Source organism: Lissotriton helveticus, chromosome 5_1, assembly GCF_964261635.1.
Source record: "Lissotriton helveticus chromosome 5_1, aLisHel1.1, whole genome shotgun sequence".
Classification (NCBI taxonomy): domain Eukaryota; kingdom Metazoa; phylum Chordata; class Amphibia; order Caudata; family Salamandridae; genus Lissotriton; species Lissotriton helveticus.
Genome location: NC_136065.1, coordinates 1,806,844,776 through 1,806,863,303, shown reverse-complemented (window position 1 = coordinate 1,806,863,303; position 18,528 = coordinate 1,806,844,776).

The following is an 18,528-nucleotide window of genomic DNA, read 5'->3' as shown; positions in this document are numbered from 1 at the left end:
GCTTTGGTATGGTTTCCCGACAACCGGCAATGGGAGCAACAGTAAGGGAAAAAACTTTTGTTTAAAAAACTTTAAATCATACATGGCATTACCCACTGGAGGGTTGTTGTCAGTACCACAAATCCAAGGATGCACTACACATCCAATTATGGACGCCCACTAGAAGTCTTGAATAAAACGGGAGGAAACATGGTGGTAATGAAAAAATGCCAGTGCAGAAGCCTCTGAAGAAAGTTCTAGCCCGACTGAAACGCGTCAGGACTGCAATAAAATAAAGAAATATCCAAACCTTACTGCTGGAGTGCGGCTTGTTGCTTTCCATGAAGGAGAGAGTGGAAATAATATATACGGGCTTGGCTCCACCCGGAGGATCGCACCGCCAGCAAGTGCGCCGACCCCGTTCCCGAAACCGAACTCCTTTGGAAGCCCGCGCAAGCGAATAGGGACGGCAGGCGCTACCAAAGACTGGCTTTGGTATGGTTTCCCGACAACCAGCAATGGGAGCAACAGTAAGGGAACAAACTTTTGTTTAAAAACTTTGAATCATACATGCCATTACCCACTGGAGGGTTGTTGTCAGTACCACAAATCCCAGGATGCACTACACATCCAATTATGGACGCCCACTAGAGGGCTTGAATAAAATGGGAGGAAACATGGTGGTAATGAAAAAATGCCAGTGCAGAAGCCTCTGAAGAAAGTCGAAGCCCGACTGAAACGCGTCAGGACTGCAATAAAATAAAGAAATATCCAAACCTTACTGCTGGAGTGCGGCTCGTTGCTTTCTGTGAAGGAGAGAGTGGAAAGAATATACACGGGCTTGGTTCCGCCCGGAGGATCGCACCGCCAGCAAGTGCGCCGACCCCGTTCCCCGAAACCGAACTCCTTTGGAAGCCCGCGCAAGCGAATAGGGACCGCAGGCACTAACAAAGACTGGCTTTGGTATGGTTTCCCGACAACCGGCAATTGGAGAACAGTAAGGGAACAAACTTTTGTTTAAAAAACTTTAAATCATACATGGCCCACCTGATCTGTCTTCCTCATACCGACCGATCTCGCTGATGAACGCGGATGCTAAAGTGCTAGCAAAACTCCTGGCTTAGCGTCTGCAACCTCACCTCACAACTCTTGTCCACCCCGACCAATCCGGCTTTATGCCAGGGCGAAACACCTCCCTTAATCTGCGGCGTCTCAATGGGATACTACATCGCATTCCCTCACTCAGGGAGGATGCCGCAATTCTCTCATTAGACGCCACCATGGCATTCGATCTGGTGGAGTGGCCGTTCCTCTTTGCGGTGCTCAGGAAAATGGGCTTTGGCCCTAAATTCTGTGGCTGGGTTAAGCTCCTATATACAGCACCCCTGGCGCAGATCGTTGCGAATGGGCACACGTCACGAGTGATCACTTTGGGTCGCGGCACCCGACAGGGGTGCCCCCTGTCCCCGCTATTATTCACCCTCATACTAGAGCCACTAGCGGTGAAAATCCGTATGGATCCACAGATCCGGGGCATCTCGTGGGGAGAGGGCTGGGAAAACCGCATCTCCCTTTATGCCGATGACGTGCTGCTGTATTTAATGTCTCCGACCCCGTCCCTATCGACACTCATGGCCATACTCGAGACCTATGGTGAGGTCTCGGGATATACAATTAACTGGGCAAAGTCGCTCTTGTATGTCCTACGCGGTTCAACGCCCATACTGCCACATGGCTGCACCTTGCAAACGGTAACCAGAGGGTTTAAATATCTTGGCATATACGTCACCCCACAGGTCACTGTCTTTATAGAAGAAAACCTGCTGAAACCTCTGCAGAGGCTAAGGTCGGATGTGAAGCACTGGCGCTCCCTTCCGTTGACTTTACTAGGCAGGGCGGCCCTCTTTAAAATGCTCTCACTTCCGAGACTCCTATACGTCTTGCAAAACACCCCGTTTCCAGTCCCTCTCACTTACCTCAAATCAGTCGATGCAGAGATCACTGCACTCTTATGGGACGGTAAACCGGCCCGAATAGCACAGGCTAAATTGTCACGTAGTTGGTACGATGGGGGCATTGCCTTGCCGAACATCAAATTGTATTATTGGGCCGCACAGCTTATGGTGGTGAATCAGTGGATACATGCCCCGCACCAAGATCCGGCCTACGCCCTTGACAGGACCGTCCTGCCCCCAGACAAACTTATGAAGGCGCTATACTCTGCCAAACGCCGGCACACACTCACGGGCCCTACGGCTCACACAATCAGGATCTGGCACGCTGCGCAGAGAGCTCTGGGGTGGGAGGGGGTTCTTACGCTTGCCACACCACTCTGGGATACCCGTAAACTTGGCACACTGTCGAATTCGAAAGGTTTCAGGCAATGGGATCTAATTGGCATCTCGACAATTGGAGACCTATGGATAAGAGGGGAGATTATTTCATTCCCAGCCCTACAAGAGAAGTATGGAATGGGAGTAAATGAACGCTTTCGATATGCACAAATCAAACATGCCTTGCAGGGAGCCATCCCATCTGGTACAATACTTCCTGCATCCTCCCCCCTGGAGGATAGACTCCTCACTGACCACCTGGATAAGAAGGCGATCTCCCTTACGTATCGGAAGCTCGTCAATAATCTCCCTGACCCCACGGTGGTACTGCGCAGTCGTTGGGAGGTGGATCTGGGGGACATAGCCGATGAGGACTGGTTACACGCACTGGCATCACCCAGAGAGACCACCATACCTTCTCGACTGAAACTGGTACAATTAAAAATACTACATAGAGTATATTATTCACGTACTCTGCTACACAAGTTAGGGCGCACCCTGGAACCCACTTGCCTCAGGGGTTGTGGATCCCCGGGGACCTTCTTTCATACCCTATGGGATTGCCCCGAAATACAATCATATTGGGAGGAGGTTTTGTTTGAGGTATCGGAGGCGACGGGGGTGGTGTTGCCGAATGAGCCTAAATGTTGTCTATTGAATATCTGGTCGCCAACTGATATGAACAAGGGATTGCAACTCTGGGCGACACTAGGTATGGCCATTGCAAAGCGTAACATTGCTAGGAGATGGCGATCTGGTGTGAAACCCTCATGCACTCGGTGGTGTAACGATATGGATTCTGCAATGGTGGCAGAAAAGGCAGTGTATGTACATAGGGGGTGCCCTAAGAAATGGTCGAAAATATGGAATAATTGGAACGAATATCGGGGGAACTTATGTGACCCCCCGGAGGAACTGCCGGAACCTGATGATGACCTGTAGAGGGGATGTTACTATGGCTCAGCTCTGTCACGGCCTTCAATGTGTTGTGGGACACGGTGGGGAGTTCAGTGATCAAGGGTACTGCGATATAACGTATGTGGTTTCTACTTCACCTAGGGGAGGTTCGTGGTTGGAATTCTGAGGTGTGTTGTGCTGGAGGGGAGGAGGCACGGAGAGTGTCACTCGGGGCGGGTGGTATAGCTTGTGATGGGACAGGTTCCATAGTATGATATGTGTACTTAGGACCCATTTGCCAATGCTTGTGCTGTATAACCCTGTAGGACGTTGACATTGAATGCTTTAATCCTACTTTTGATGGAGACAAGTTATGGTTGTTTAATATAAAATAAGACGGACTAGCTCAGTGATTATTCCTATCCGAATGTATCCAGATGCTGTATCCATAATCAACAACTTGGCGAGGATGATCGTTAACGTTGTATTACTGTCATGATAATTGCATATGTTAAATAGCGGCCAGCCTCAGGGTTGTGTGCAAGACGCTGTGTATTACTGGAATATTTAATAAACGTCTTTATAAAAAAAAAAAAAAAAATCATACATGGCATTACCCACTGGAGGGTTGTTGTCAGTACCACAAATCCCAGGATGCACTACACATCCAATTATGGACGCCCACTAGAGGGCTTGAATAAAATGGGAGGAAACATGGTGGTAATGAAAAAATGCCAGTGCAGAAGCCTCTGAAGAAAGTCGTAGCCCGACTGAAACGCGTCAGGACTGCAATAAAATAAAGAAATATCCAAACCTTACTGCTGGAGTGCGGCTCGTTGCTTTCCGTGAAGCAGAGAGTGGAAAGAATATATACGGGTTGGTTCCACCCGGAGGATAGCACCGCCAGCAAGTGCGCTGACCCCGTTCCCGAAACCGAACTCCTTTGGAAGCCCGCGCAAGCAAATAGGGACGGCAGGCGCTACCAAAGACTGGCTTTGGTATGGTTTCCCGACAACCTGCAATGGGAGCAACAGTAAGGGAACACACTTTTGTTTAAAAAACTTTGAATCATACATGGCATTACCCACTGGTTGTTGTCAGTACCACAAATCCCAGGATGCACTACACATCCAATTATGGACGCCCACTAGAGGGCTTGAATAAAATGGGAGGAAACATGGTGGTAATGAAAAAATGTCAGTGCAGAAGCCTGTGAAGAAAGTCGTAGCCCGACTGAAACGCGTCAGGACTGCAATAAAATAAAGAAATATCCAAACCTTACTGCTGGAGTGCGGCTTGTTGCTTTCCGTGAAGGAGAGAGTGGAAATAATATATACGGGCTTGGTTCCACCCGGAGGATCGCACCGCCAGCAAGTGCGCCGACCCCGTTCCTGAAACCGAACTCCTTTGGAAGCCCGCGCAAGCGAATAGGGACGGCAGGCGCTACCAAAGGCTGGCTTTGGTATGGTTTCCCGACAACCGGCAATGGGAGCAACAGTAAGGGAACAAACTTTTGTTTAAAAAACTTTAAATCATACATGGCATTACCCACTGGAGGGTTGTTCTCAGTACCATAAATCCAAGGATGCACTACACATCCAATTATGGACGCCCACTAGAAGGCTTGAATAAAACGGGAGGAAACATGGTGGTAATGAAAAAATGCCAGTGCAGAAGCCTCTGAAGAAAGTCGTAGCCCGACTGAAACGCGTCAGGACTGCAATAAAATAAAGAAATATCCAAACCTTACTGCTGGAGTGCGGCTTGTTGCTTTCCATGAAGGAGAGAGTGGAAATAATATATACGGGCTTGGCTCCACCCGGAGGATCGCACCGCCAGCAAGTGCGCCGACCCCGTTCCCGAAACCGAACTCCTTTGGAAGCCCGCGCAAGCGAATAGGGACGGCAGGCGCTACCAAAGACTGCCTTTGGTATGGTTTCCTGACAACCAGCAATGGGAGCAACAGTAAGGGAACAAACTTTTGTTTAAAAAACTTTGAATCATACATGCCATTACCCACTGGAGGGCTGTTGTCAGTACCACAAATCCCAGGATGCACTACACATCCAATTATGGACGCCCACTAGAGGGCTTGAATAAAATGGGAGGAAACATGGTGGTAATGAAAAAATGCCAGTGCAGAAGCCTCTGAAGAAAGTCGTAGCCCGACTGAAACGCGTCAGGACTGCAATAAAATAAAGAAATATCCAAACCTTACTGCTGGAGTGCGGCTCGTTGCTTTCCGTGAAGGAGAGAGTGGAAAGAATATATACGGGCTTGATTCCGCCCGGACGATCGCACCGCCAGGAAGTGCGCCGACCCCGTTCCCGAAACCGACCTCCTTTGGAAGCCCGCGTAAGCGAATAGGGACGGCAGGCGCTACCAAAGACTAGCTTTGGTATGGTTTCCCGACAACCAGCAATGGGAGCAACAGTAAGGGAACAAACTTTTGTTTAAAAAACTTTGAATCATACATGCCATTACCCACTGGAGGGTTGTTGTCAGTACCACAAATCCCAGGATGCACTACACATCCAATTATGGACGCCCACTAGAGGGCTTGAATAAAATGGGAGGAAACATGGTGGTAATGAAAAAATGCCAGTGCAGAAGCCTCTGAAGAAAGTCGTAGCCCGACTGATACGCGTCAGGACTGCAATAAAATAAAGAAATATCCAAACCTTACTGCTGGAGAACGGCTCGTTGCTTTGCGTGAAGGAGAGAGTGGAAATAATATATACGGGCTTGGTTCTGCCCGGAGGATTGCACCGCCAGCAAGTGCGCCGACCCCCGTTCCCGAAACAGAACTCCTTTGGAAGCCCGCGCAAGCGAATAGGGACGGCAGGCGCTACCAAAGACTGGCTTTCGTATGGTTTCCCGACAACCGGCAATTGGAGAACAGTAAGGGAACAAACTTTTGTTTAAAAAACTTTAAATCATACATGGCATTACCCACTGGAGGGTTGTTGTCAGTACCACAAATCCCAGGATGCACTACACATCCAATTATGGATGCCCACTAGAGGGCTTGAATAAAATGGGAGGAAACATGGTGGTAATGAAAAAATGCCAGTGCAGAAGCCTCTGAAGAAAGTCGTAGCCCGACTGAAACGCGTCAGGACTGCAATAAAATAAAGAAATATCCAAACCTTACTGCTGGAGTGCGGCTTGTTGCTTTCCGTGAAGGAGAGAGTGGAAATAATATATACGGGCTTGGTTCCACCCGGAGGATCGCACCGCCAGCAAGGGCGCCGACCCCGTTCCCGAAACCGAACTCCTTTGGAAGCCCGCGCAAGCGAATAGGGACGGCAGGCGCTACCAAAGGCTGGCTTTGGTATGGTTTTCCGACAACCGGCAATGGGAGCAACAGTAAGGGAACAAACTTTTGTTTAAAAAACTTTAAATCATACATGGCATTACCCACTGGAGGGTTGTTGTCAGTACCACAAATCCAAGGATGCACTACACATCCAATTATGGACGCCCACTAGAAGGCTAGAATAAAACGGGAGGAAACATGGTGGTAATGAAAAAATGCCAGTGCAGAAGCCTCTGAAGAAAGTCGTAGCCCGACTGAAACGCGTCAGGACTGCAATAAAATAAAGAAATATCCAAACCTTACTGCTGGAGTGCGGCTTGTTGCTTTCCATGAAGGAGAGAGTGGAAATAATATATACGGGCTTGGCTCCACCCGGAGGATCGCACCGCCAGCAAGTGCGCCGACCCCGTTCCCGAAACCGAACTCCTTTGGAAGCCTGCGCAAGCGAATAGGGACGGCAGGCGCTACCAAAGACCGGCTTTGGTATGGTTTCCCGACAACCAGCAATGGGAGCAACAGTAAGGGAACAAACTTTTGTTTAAAAAACTTTGAATCATACATGCCATTACCCACTGGAGGGTTGTTGTCAGTACCACAAATCCCAGGATGCACTACACATCCAATTATGGACGCCCACTAGAGGGCTTGAATAAAATGGGAGGAAACATGGTGGTAATGAAAAAATGCCAGTGCAGAAGCCTCTGAAGAAAGTCGAAGCCCGACTGAAATGCGTCAGGACTGCAATAAAATAAAGAAATATCCAAACGTTACTGCTGGAGTGCGGCTTGTTGCTTTCCGTGAAGGAGAGAGTGGAAATAATATATACGGGCTTGGTTCCACCCGGAGGATCGCACCGCCAGCAAGTGCGCCGACCCCGTTCCCGAAACCGAACTCCTTTGGAAGCCCGCGCAAGCGAATAGGGACGGCAGGCGCTACCAAAGGCTGGCTTTGGTATGGTTTCCCGACAACCGGCAATGGGAGCAACAGTAAGGGAACAAACTTTTGTTTAAAAAACTTTAAATCATACATGGCATTACCCACTGGAGGGTTGTTGTCAGTACCATAAATCCAAGGATGCACTACACATCCAATTATGGACGCCCACTAAAAGGCTTGAATAAAACGGGAGGAAACATGGTGGTAATGAAAAAATGCCAGTGCAGAAGCCTCTGAAGAAAGTCGTAGCCCGACTGAAACGCGTCAGGACTGCAATAAAATAAAGAAATATCCAAACCTTACTGCTGGAGTGCGGCTTGTTGCTTTCCATGAAGGAGAGAGTGGAAATAATATATACGGGCTTGGCTCCACCCGAAGGATCGCACCGCCAGCAAGTGCGCCGACCCCGTTCCCGAAACCGAACTCCTTTGGAGGCCCGCGCAAGCGAATAGGGACGGCAGGCGCTACCAAAGACTGGCTTTGGTATGGTTTCCTGACAACCAGCAATGGGGGCAACAGTAAGGGAACAAACTTTTGTTTAAAAAACTTTGAATCATACATGCCATTACCCACTGGAGGGCTGTTGTCAGTACCACAAATCCCAGGATGCACTACACATCCAATTATGGACGCCCACTAGAGGGCTTGAATAAAATGGGAGGAAACATGGTGGTAATGAAAAAATGCCAGTGCAGAAGCCTCTGAAGAAAGTCGTAGCCCGACTGAAATGCGTCAGGACTGCAATAAAATAAAGAAATATCCAAACCTTACTGCTGGAGTGCGGCTCGCTGCTTTCCGTGAAGGAGAGAGTGGAAAGAATATATACGGGCTTGGTTCCGCCCGGATGATCGCACCGCCAGGAAGTGCGCCGACCCCGTTCCCGAAACCGACCTCCTTTGGAAGCCCGCGTAAGCGAATAGGGACGGCAGGCGCTACCAAAGACTAGCTTTGGTATGGTTTCCCGACAACCGGCAATGGGAGCAACCGTAAGGGAACAAACTTTTGTTTAAAAAACTTTGAATCATACATGCCATTACCCACTGGAGGGTTGTTGTCAGTACCACAAATCCCAGGAAGCACTACACATCCAATTATGGACGCCCACTAGAGGGCTTGAATAAAATGGGAGGAAACATGGTGGTAATGAAAAAATGCCAGTGCAGAAGCCTCTGAAGAAAGTCGAAGCCCGACTGAAACGCGTCAGGACTGCAATAAAATAAAGAAATATCCAAACCTTACTGCTGGAGTGCGGCTCGTTGCTTTCCATGAAGGAGAGAGTGGAAAGAATATATATTGGCTTGGTTCCGCCCGGAGGATCGCACCGCCAGCAAGTGTGCCGACCCCGTTCCCGAAACCGAACTCCTTTGGAAGCCCGCGCAAGCGAATAGGGACGGCAGGCGCTACCAAAGACTGGCTTTGGTATGGTTTCCCAACAACCGGCAATGGGAGCAACAGTAACGGAACACACTTTTGTTTCAAAAACTTTGAATCATACATGGCATTACCCACTGGAGGGTTGTTGTCAGTACTACAAATCCCAGGATGCACTACACATCCAATTATGGACGCCCACTAGAGGGCTTGAATAAAATGGGAGGATACATGGTGGTAATGAGAAAATGCCAGTGCAGAAGCCTCTGAAGAAAGTCGTAGCCCGACTGAAACGCGTCAGGACTGCAATAAAATAAAGAAATATCCAAACCTTACTGCTGGAGTGCGGCTTGTTGCTTTCCGTGAAGGAGAGAGTGGAAATAATATATACAGGCTTGGTTCCACCCCGAGGATCGCACCGCCAGCAAGTGCGCCGACCCCGTTCCCGAAACCGAACTCCTTTGGAAGCCCGCGCAAGCGAATAGGGACGGCAGGCGCTACCAAAGGCTGGCTTTGGTATGGTTTCCCGACAACCGGCAATGGGAGCAACAGTAAGGAAACAAACTTTTGTTTAAAAAACTTTAAATCATACATGGCATTACCCACTGGGGGTTGTTGTCAGTACCACAAATCCAAGGATGCACTACACATCCAATTATGGACGCCCACTAGAAGGCTTGAATAAAACGGGAGGAAACATGGTGGTAATGAAAAAATGCCAGTGCAGAAGCCTCTGAAGAAAGTCGTAGCCCGACTGAAACGCGTCAGGACTGCAATAAAATAAAGAAATATCCAAACCTTACTGCTGGAGTGCGGCTTGTTGCTTTCCATGAAGGAGAGAGTGGAAATAATATATACGGGCTTGGCTCCACCCGGAGGATCGCACCGCCAGCAAGTGCGCCGACCCCGTTCCCGAAACCGAACTCCTTTGGAAGCCCGCGCAAGCGAATAGGGACGGCAGGCGCTACCAAAGACTGGCTTTGGTATGGTTTCCCGACAACCAGCAATGGGAGCAACAGTAAGGGAACAAACTTTTGTTTAAAAAACTTTGAATCATACATGCCATTACCCACTGGAGAGTTGTTGTCAGTACCACAAATCCCAGGATGCACTACACATCCAATTATGGACGCCCACTAGAGGGCTTGAATAAAATGGGAGGAAACATGGTGGTAATGAAAAACATGCCAGTGCAGAAGCCTCTGAAGAAAGTCGAAGCCCGACTGAAACGCGTCAGGACTGCAATAAAATAAAGAAATATCCAAACCTTACTGCTGGAGTGCGGCTCGTGGCTTTCCGTGAAGGAGAGAGTGGAAAGAATATATACGGGCTTGGTTCCGCCCGGACGATCGCACCGCCAGGAAGTGCGCCGACCCCGTTCCCGAAACCGACCTCCTTTGGAAGCCTGCGTAAGCGAATAGGGACGGCAGGCGCTACCAAAGACTAGCTTTGGTATGGTTTCCCGACAACCGGCAATGGGAGCAACAGTAAGGGAACAAACTTTTGTTTAAAAAACTTTGAATCATACATGGCATTACCCACTGAAGGGTTGTTGTCAGTACCACAAATCCCAGGATGCACTACACATCCAATTATGGACGCCCACTAGAGGGCTTGAATGAAATGGGAGGAAACATGGTGGTAATTAAAAAAAAAATGCCAGTGCAGAAGCCTCTGAAGAAAGTCGTAGCCCGACTGATACGCGTCAGGACTGCAATAAAATAAAGAAATATCCAAACCTTACTGCTGGAGTACGGCTCGTTGCTTTGCGTGAAGGAGAGAGTGGAAATAATTTATACGGGCTTGGTTCTGCCCGGAGGATTGCACCGCCAGCAAGTGCGCCGACCCCCGTTCCCGAAACCGAACTCCTTTGGAAGCCCGCACAAGCGAATAGGGACGGCAGGCGCTACCAAAGACTGGCTTTCATATGGTTTCCCGACAACCGGCAATTGGAGAACAGTAAGGGAACAAACTTTTGTTTAAAAAACTTTAAATCATACATGGCATTACCCACTGGAGGGTTGTTGTCAGTACCACAAATCCCAGGATGCACTACACATCCAATTATGGACGCCCACTAGAGGGCTTGAATAAAATGGGAGGAAACATGGTGGTAATGAAAAAATGCCAGTGCAGAAGCCTCTGAAGAAAGACGTAGCCCGACTGAAACGCGTCAGGACTGCAATAAAATAAAGAAATATCCAAACCTTACTGCTGGAGAGCGGCTCGTTGCTTTCCGTGAAGCAGAGAGTGGAAAGAATATATACGGGCTTGGTTCCGCCCGGAGGATCGCACCGCCAGCAAGTGCGCTGACCCCGTTCCCGAAACCGACCTCCTTTGGAAGCCCTCGCAAGCGAATAGGGACGGCAGGTTCTACCAAAGACTAGCTTTGGTATGGTTTCCCGACAACCGGCAATGGGAGCAACAGTAAGGGAACAAACTTTTGTTTAAAAAACTTTGAGTCATACATGCCATTACCCACTGGAGGGTTGTTGTCAGTACCACAAATCCCAGGATGCACTACACATCCAATTATGGACGCCCACTAGAGGGCTTGAATAAAATGGGAGGAAACATGGTGGTAATGAAAAAATGCCAGTGCAGAAGCCTCTGAAGAAAGTCGAAGCCCGACTGAAACACGTCAGGACTGCAATAAAATAAAGAAATATCCAAACCTTACTGCTGGAGTGCGGCTCGTTGCTTTCCGTGAAGCAGAGAGTGGAAAGAATATATACGGGCTTGGTTCCGCCCGGAGGATCGCACCGCCAGCAAGTGCGCTGACCCCGTTCCCGAAACCGACCTCCTTTGGAAGCCCGCGCAAGCGAATAGGGATGGCAGGTGCTACCAAAGACTAGCTTTGGTATGGTTTCCCGACAACCGGCAATGGGAGCAACAGTAAGGGAACAAACTTTTGTTTAAAAAACTTTGAGTCATACATGCCATTACCCACTGGAGGGTTGTTGTCAGTACCACAAATCCCAGGATGCACTACACATCCAATTATGGACGCCCCCTAGAGGGCTTGAATAAAATGGGAGGAAACATGGTGGTAATGAAAAAATGCCAGTGCAGAAGCCTCTGAAGAAAGTCGTAGCCCGACTGAAACGCGTCAGGACTGCAATAAAATAAAGAAATATCCAAACCTTACTGCTGGAGTGCGGCTTGTTGCTTTCCATGAAGGAGAGAGTGGAAATAATATATACGGGCTTGGCTCCACCCGGAGGATCGCACCGCCAGCAAGTGCGCCGACCCCGTTCCCGAAACCGAACTCCTTTGGAAGCCCGCGCAAGCGAATAGGGACGGCAGGCGCTACCAAAGACTGGCTTTGGTATGGTTTCCCGACAACCAGCAATGGGAGCAATAGTAAGGGAACAAACTTTTGTTTAAAAAACTTTGAATCATACATGCCATTACCCACTGGAGGGTTGTTGTCAGTACCACAAATCCCAGGATGCACTACACATCCAATTATGGATGCCCACTAGAGGGCTTGAATAAAATGGGAGGAAACATGGTGGTAATGAAAAAATGCCAGTGCAGAAGCCTCTGAAGAAAGTCTAAGCCCGACTGAAACGCGTCAGGACTGCAATAAAATAAAGAAATATCCAAACCTTACTGCTGGAGTGCGGCTCGTTGCTTTCCGTGAAGGAGTGAGTGGAAAGAATATATTCGGGCTTGGTTCCGCCCGGACGATCGCACCGCCAGGAAGTGCGCCTACCCCTTCCCCGAAACCGACCTCCTTTGGAAGCCCGCGTAAGCGAATAGGGACGGCAGGCGCTACCAAAGACTAGCTTTGGTATGGTTTCCCGACAACCGGCAATGGGAGCAACAGTAAGGGAACAAACTTTTGTTTAAAAAACTTTGAATCATACATGCCATTACCCACTGGAGGGTTGTTGTCAGTACCACAAATCCCAGCATGCACTACACATCCAATTATGGACGCCCACTAGAGGGCTTGAATAAAATGGGAGGAAACATGGTGGTAATGAAAAAATGCCAGTGCAGAAGCCTCTGAAGAAAGTCGAAGCCCGACTGAAACGCGTCAGGACTGCAATAAAATAAAGAAATATCTAAACCTTACTGCTGGAGTGCGGCTCGTTGCTTTCCGTGAAGGAGAGAGTGGAAAGAATATATACGGGCTTGGTTCCGCCCGGAGGATCGCACCGCCAGCAAGTGCGCCGACCCCGTTCCCGAAACCGAACTCCTTTGGAAGCCCACGCAAGTGAATAGGGACGGCAGGCACTAACAAAGACTGGCTTTGGTATGGTTTCCCGACAACCGGCAATGGGAGCAACAGTAAGTGAACAAACTTTTGTTTAAAAAACTTTGAAACATACATGGCATTACCCACTGGAGGGTTGTTGTCAGTACCACAAATCCCAGGATGCACTACACATCCAATTATGGACGCCCACTAGAGGGCTTGAATGAAATGGGAGGAAACATGGTGCTAATGAAAAAATGCCAGTGCAGAAGCCTCTGAAGAAAGTCGTAGCCCGACTGATACGCGTCAGGACTTCAATAAAATAAAGAAATATCCAAACCTTACTGCTGGAGTGCGGCTCGTTGCTTTGCGTGAAGGAGAGAGTGGAAATAATATATACGGGCTTGGTTCTGCCCGGAGGATTCCACCGCCAGCAAGTGCGCCGACTCCCGTTCCCGAAACCGAACTCCTTTGGAAGCCCGCGCAAGCGAATAGGGACGGCAGGCGCTACCAAAGACTGGCTTTCGTATGGTTTCCCGACAACCGGCAATTGGAGAACAGTAAGGGAACAAACTTTTGTTTAAAAAACTTTAAATCATAGAATGCATTACCCACTGGAGGGTTGTTGTCAGTACCACAAATCCCAGGATGCACTACACATCCAATTATGGACGCCTACTAGAGGGCTTGAATAAAATGGGAGGAAACATGGTGGTAATGAAAAAATGCCAGTGCAGAATCCTCTGAAGGAAGTCGTAGCCCGACTGAAAATGCGTCAGGACTGCAATAAAATAAAGAAATATCCAAACCTTACTGCTGGAGTGCGGCTCGTTGCTTTCCGTGAAGCAGAGAGTGGAAAGAATATATACGGGCTTGGTTCCGCCCGGAGGATCGCACCGCCAGCAAGTGCGCTGACCCCGTTCCCGAAACCGACCTCCTTTGGAAGCCCGCGCAAGCGAATAGGGACGGCAGGTGCTACCAAAGACTAGCTTTGGTATGGTTTCCCGACAACCGGCAATGGGAGCAACAGTAAGGGAACAAACTTTTGTTTAAAAAACTTTGAATCATACATGCCATTACCCACTAGAGGGTTGTTGTCAGTACCACAAATCCCAGGATGCACTACACATCCAATTATGGACGCCCACTAGAGGGCTTGAATAAAATGGGAGGAAACATGGTGGTAATGAAAAAATGCCAGTGCAGAAGCCTCCGAAGAAAGTCGAAGCCCGACTGAAACGCGTCAGGACTGCAATAAAATAAAGAAATATCCAAACCTTACTGCTGGAGTGCGGCTCGTTGCTTTCCGTGAAGCAGAGAGTGGAAAGAATATATACGGGCTTGGTTCCGCCCGGAGGATCGCACCGCCAGCAAGTGCGCTGACCCCGTTCCCGAAACCGACCTCCTTTGGAAGCCCGCGCAAGCGAATAGGGACGGCAGGTGCTACCAAAGACTAGCTTTGGTATGGTTTCCCGACAACCGGCAATGGGAGCAACAGTAAGGGAACAAACTTTTGTTTAAAAAACTTTGAATCATACATGCCATTACCCACTAGAGGGTTGTTGTCAGTACCACAAATCCCAGGATGCACTACACATCCAATTATGGACGCCCACTAGAGGGCTTGAATAAAATGGGATGAAACATGGTGGTAATGAAAAAATGCCAGTGCAGAAGCCTCCGAAGAAAGTCGAAGCCCGACTGAAACGCGTCAGGACTGCAATAAAATAAAGAAATATCCAAACCTTACTGCTGGAGTCCGGCTCCTTGCTTTCCGTGAAGGAGAGAGTGGAAAGAATATATATGGGCTTGGTTCCGCCCGGAGGATCGCACCGCCAGCAAGTGCGCCGACCCCGTTCCCGAAACCGAACTCCTTTGGAATCCCGCGCAAGCGAATAGGGACGGCAGGCGCTACCAAAGACTGGCTTTGGTATGGTTTCCCGACAACCGGCAATGGGAGCAACAGTAAGGGAACAAACTTTTGTTTAAAAAACTTTGAATCATACATGGCATTACCCACTGGAGGGTTGTTGTCAGTACCACAAATCCCAGGATGCACTACACATCCAATTATGGACGCCCACTAGAGGGCTTGAATAAAATGGGAGGAAACATGGTGGTAATGAAAAAATGCCAGTGCAGAGGCCTCTGAAGAAAGTCGTAGCCCGACTGAAACGCGTCAGGACTGCAATAAAATAAAGAAATATCCAAACCTTACTGCTGGAGTGCGGCTTGTTGCTTTCCGTGAAGGAGAGAGTGGAAATAATATATACGGGCTTGGTTCCACCCGGAGGATCGCACCGCCAGCAAGTGCGCCGACCCCGTTCCTGAAACAGAACTCCTTTGGAAGCCCGCGCAAGCGAATAGGGACGGCAGGCGCTACCAAAGGCTGGCTTTGGTATGATTTTACGACAACCGGCAATGGGAGCAACAGTAAGGGAACAAACTTTTGTTTAAAAAACTTTAAATCATACATGGCATTACCCACTGGAGGGTTGTTGTCAGTACCACAAATCCCAGGATGCACTACACATCCAATTATGGACGCCAACTAGAGGGCTTGAATAAAATGGGAGGAAACATGGTGGTAATGAAAAAATGCCAGTGCAGAAGCCTCTGAAGAAAGTCGTAGCCCGACTGAAACGCGTCAGGACTGCAATAAAATAAAGAAATATCCAAACCTTACTGCTGGAGTGCGACTCGTTGCTTTCCGTGAAGGAGAGAGTGGAAATAATATATACGGGCTTGATTCCGCCCAGAGGATCGCACCGCCAGCAAGTGCGCCGACCCCGTTCCCGAAACCAAACTCCTTTGGAAGCCCGCGTAAGCGAATAGGGACGGCAGGCGCTACCAAAGGTTTCCCGACAACCGGCAATGGGAGCAACAGTAAGGGAACAAACTTTTGTTTAAAAAACTTTGAATCATACATGGCATTACCCACTGGAGGGTTGTTGTCAGTACCACAAACCCCAGGATGCACTACACATCCAATTATGGATGCCCACTAGAGGGCTTGAATAAAATGGGAGGAAACATGGTGGTAATGAAAAAATGCCAGTGCAGAAGCCTCTGAAGAAAGTCGTAGCCCGACTGAAACGCGTCAGGACTGCAATAAAATAAAGAAATATCCAAACCTTACTGCTGGAGTGCGGCTTGTTGCTTTCCGTGAAGGAGAGAGTGGAAATAATATATACGGGCTTGATTCCACCCGGAGGATCGCACCGCCAGCAAGTGCGCCGACCCCGTTCCCAAAACCGAACTCCTTTGGAAGCCCGCGCAAGCGAATAGGGACGGCAGGCGCTACCAAAGGCTGGCTTTGGTATGGTTTTCCGACAACCGGCAATGGGAGCAACAGTAAGGGAACAAACTTTTGTTTAAAAAACTTTAAATCATACATGGCATTACCCACTGGAGGGTTGTTGTCAGTACCACAAATCCCAGGATGCACTACACATCCAATTATGGACGCCCACTAGAGGGCTTGAATAAAATGGGAGGAAACATGGTGGTAATGAAAAAATGCCAGTGCAGAAGCCTCTGAAGAAAGTCGTAGCCCGACTGAAACGCGTCAGGACTGCAATAAAATAAAGAAATATCCAAACCTTACTGCTGGAGTGCGGCTCGTTGCTTTCCGTGAAGGAGAGAGTGGAAATAATATATACGGGCTTGATTCCGCCCAGAGGATCGCACCGCCAGCAAGTGCGCCGACCCCGTTCCCGAAACCAAACTCCTTTGGAAGCCCGCGTAAGCGAATACGGACGGCAGGCGCTACCAAAGGTTTCCCGACAACCGGCAATGGGAGCAACAGTAAGGGAACAAACTTTTGTTTAAAAAACTTTGAATCATACATGGCATTACCCACTGGAGGGTTGTTGTCAGTACCACAAATCCCAGGATGCACTACACATCCAATTATGGACGCCCACTAGAGGGCTTGAATAAAATGGGAGGAAACATGGTGGTAATGAAAAAATGCCAGTGCAGAAGCCTCTGAAGAAAGTCGTAGCCCGACTGAAACGCGTCAGGACTGCAATAAGATAAAGAAATATCCAAACCTTACTGCTGGAGTGCGGCTCGTTGCTTTCCGTGAAGGAGAGAGTGGAAATAATATATACGGGCTTGGTTCCGCCCGGAGGATCGCACCGCCAGCAAGTGCGCCGACCCCGTTTCCGAAACCGAACTCCTTTGGAAGCCTGCGCAAGCGAATAAGGACGGCAGGTGCTACCAAACACTGGCTTTGGTATGGTTTCCCCACAACCGGCAATGGGAGCAACAGTAAGGGAACAAACTTTTGTTTAAAAAACTTTGAATCATACATGGCATTACCCACTGGAGCGTTGTTGTCAGTACCACAAATCCCAGGATGCACTACACATCCAATTATGGACGCCCACTAGAGGGCTTGAATAAAATGGGAGGAAACATGGTGGTAATGAAAAAATGCCAGTGCAGAAGCCTCTGAAGAAAGTCGTAGCCCGACTGAAACGCGTCAGGACTGCAATAAAATAAAGAAATATCCAAACCTTACTGCTGGAGTGCGGCTCGTTGCTTTCCGTGAAGGAGAGAGTGGAAAGAATATATACGGGCTTGGTTCCGCCCGGACGATCGCACCGCCAGCAAGTGCGCCGACCCCGTTCCCGAAACCGAACTCCTTTGGAAGCCCGCGCAAGCGAATAGGGACAGCAGGCACTAACAAAGACTGGCTTTGGTATGGTTTCCCGACAACCGGCAATGGGAGCAACAGTAAGTGAACAAACTTTTGTTTAAAAAACTTTGAAACATACATGGCATTACCCACTGGAGGGTTGTTGTCAGTACCACAAATCCCAGGATGCACTACACATCCAATTATGGACGCCCACTAGAGGGCTTGAATAAAATGGGAGGAAACATGGTGGTAATGAAAAAATGCCAGTGCAGAAGCCTCTGAAGAAAGTCGTAGCCCGACTGAAACGCGTCAGGACTGCAATAAAATAAAGAAATATCCAAACGTTACTGCTGGAGTGCGGCTTGTTGCTTTCCGTGAAGGAGAGAGTGGAAATAATATATACGGGCTTGGTTCCACCCGGAGGATCGCACCGCCAGCAAGTGCGCCGACCCCGTTCCCGAAACCGAACTCCTTTGGAAGCCCGCGCAAGCGAATAGGGACGGCAGGCGCTACCAAAGGCTGGCTTTGGTATGGTTTCCCGACAACCGGCAATGGGAGCAACAGTAAGGGAACAAACTTTTGTTTAAAAAACTTTAAATCATACATGGCATTACCCACTGGAGGGTTGTTGTCAGTACCATAAATCCAAGGATGCACTACACATCCAATTATGGACGCCCACTAAAAGGCTTGAATAAAACGGGAGGAAACATGGTGGTAATGAAAAAATGCCAGTGCAGAAGCCTCTGAAGAAAGTCGTAGCCCGACTGAAACGCGTCAGGACTGCAATAAAATAAAGAAATATCCAAACCTTACTGCTGGAGTGCGGCTTGTTGCT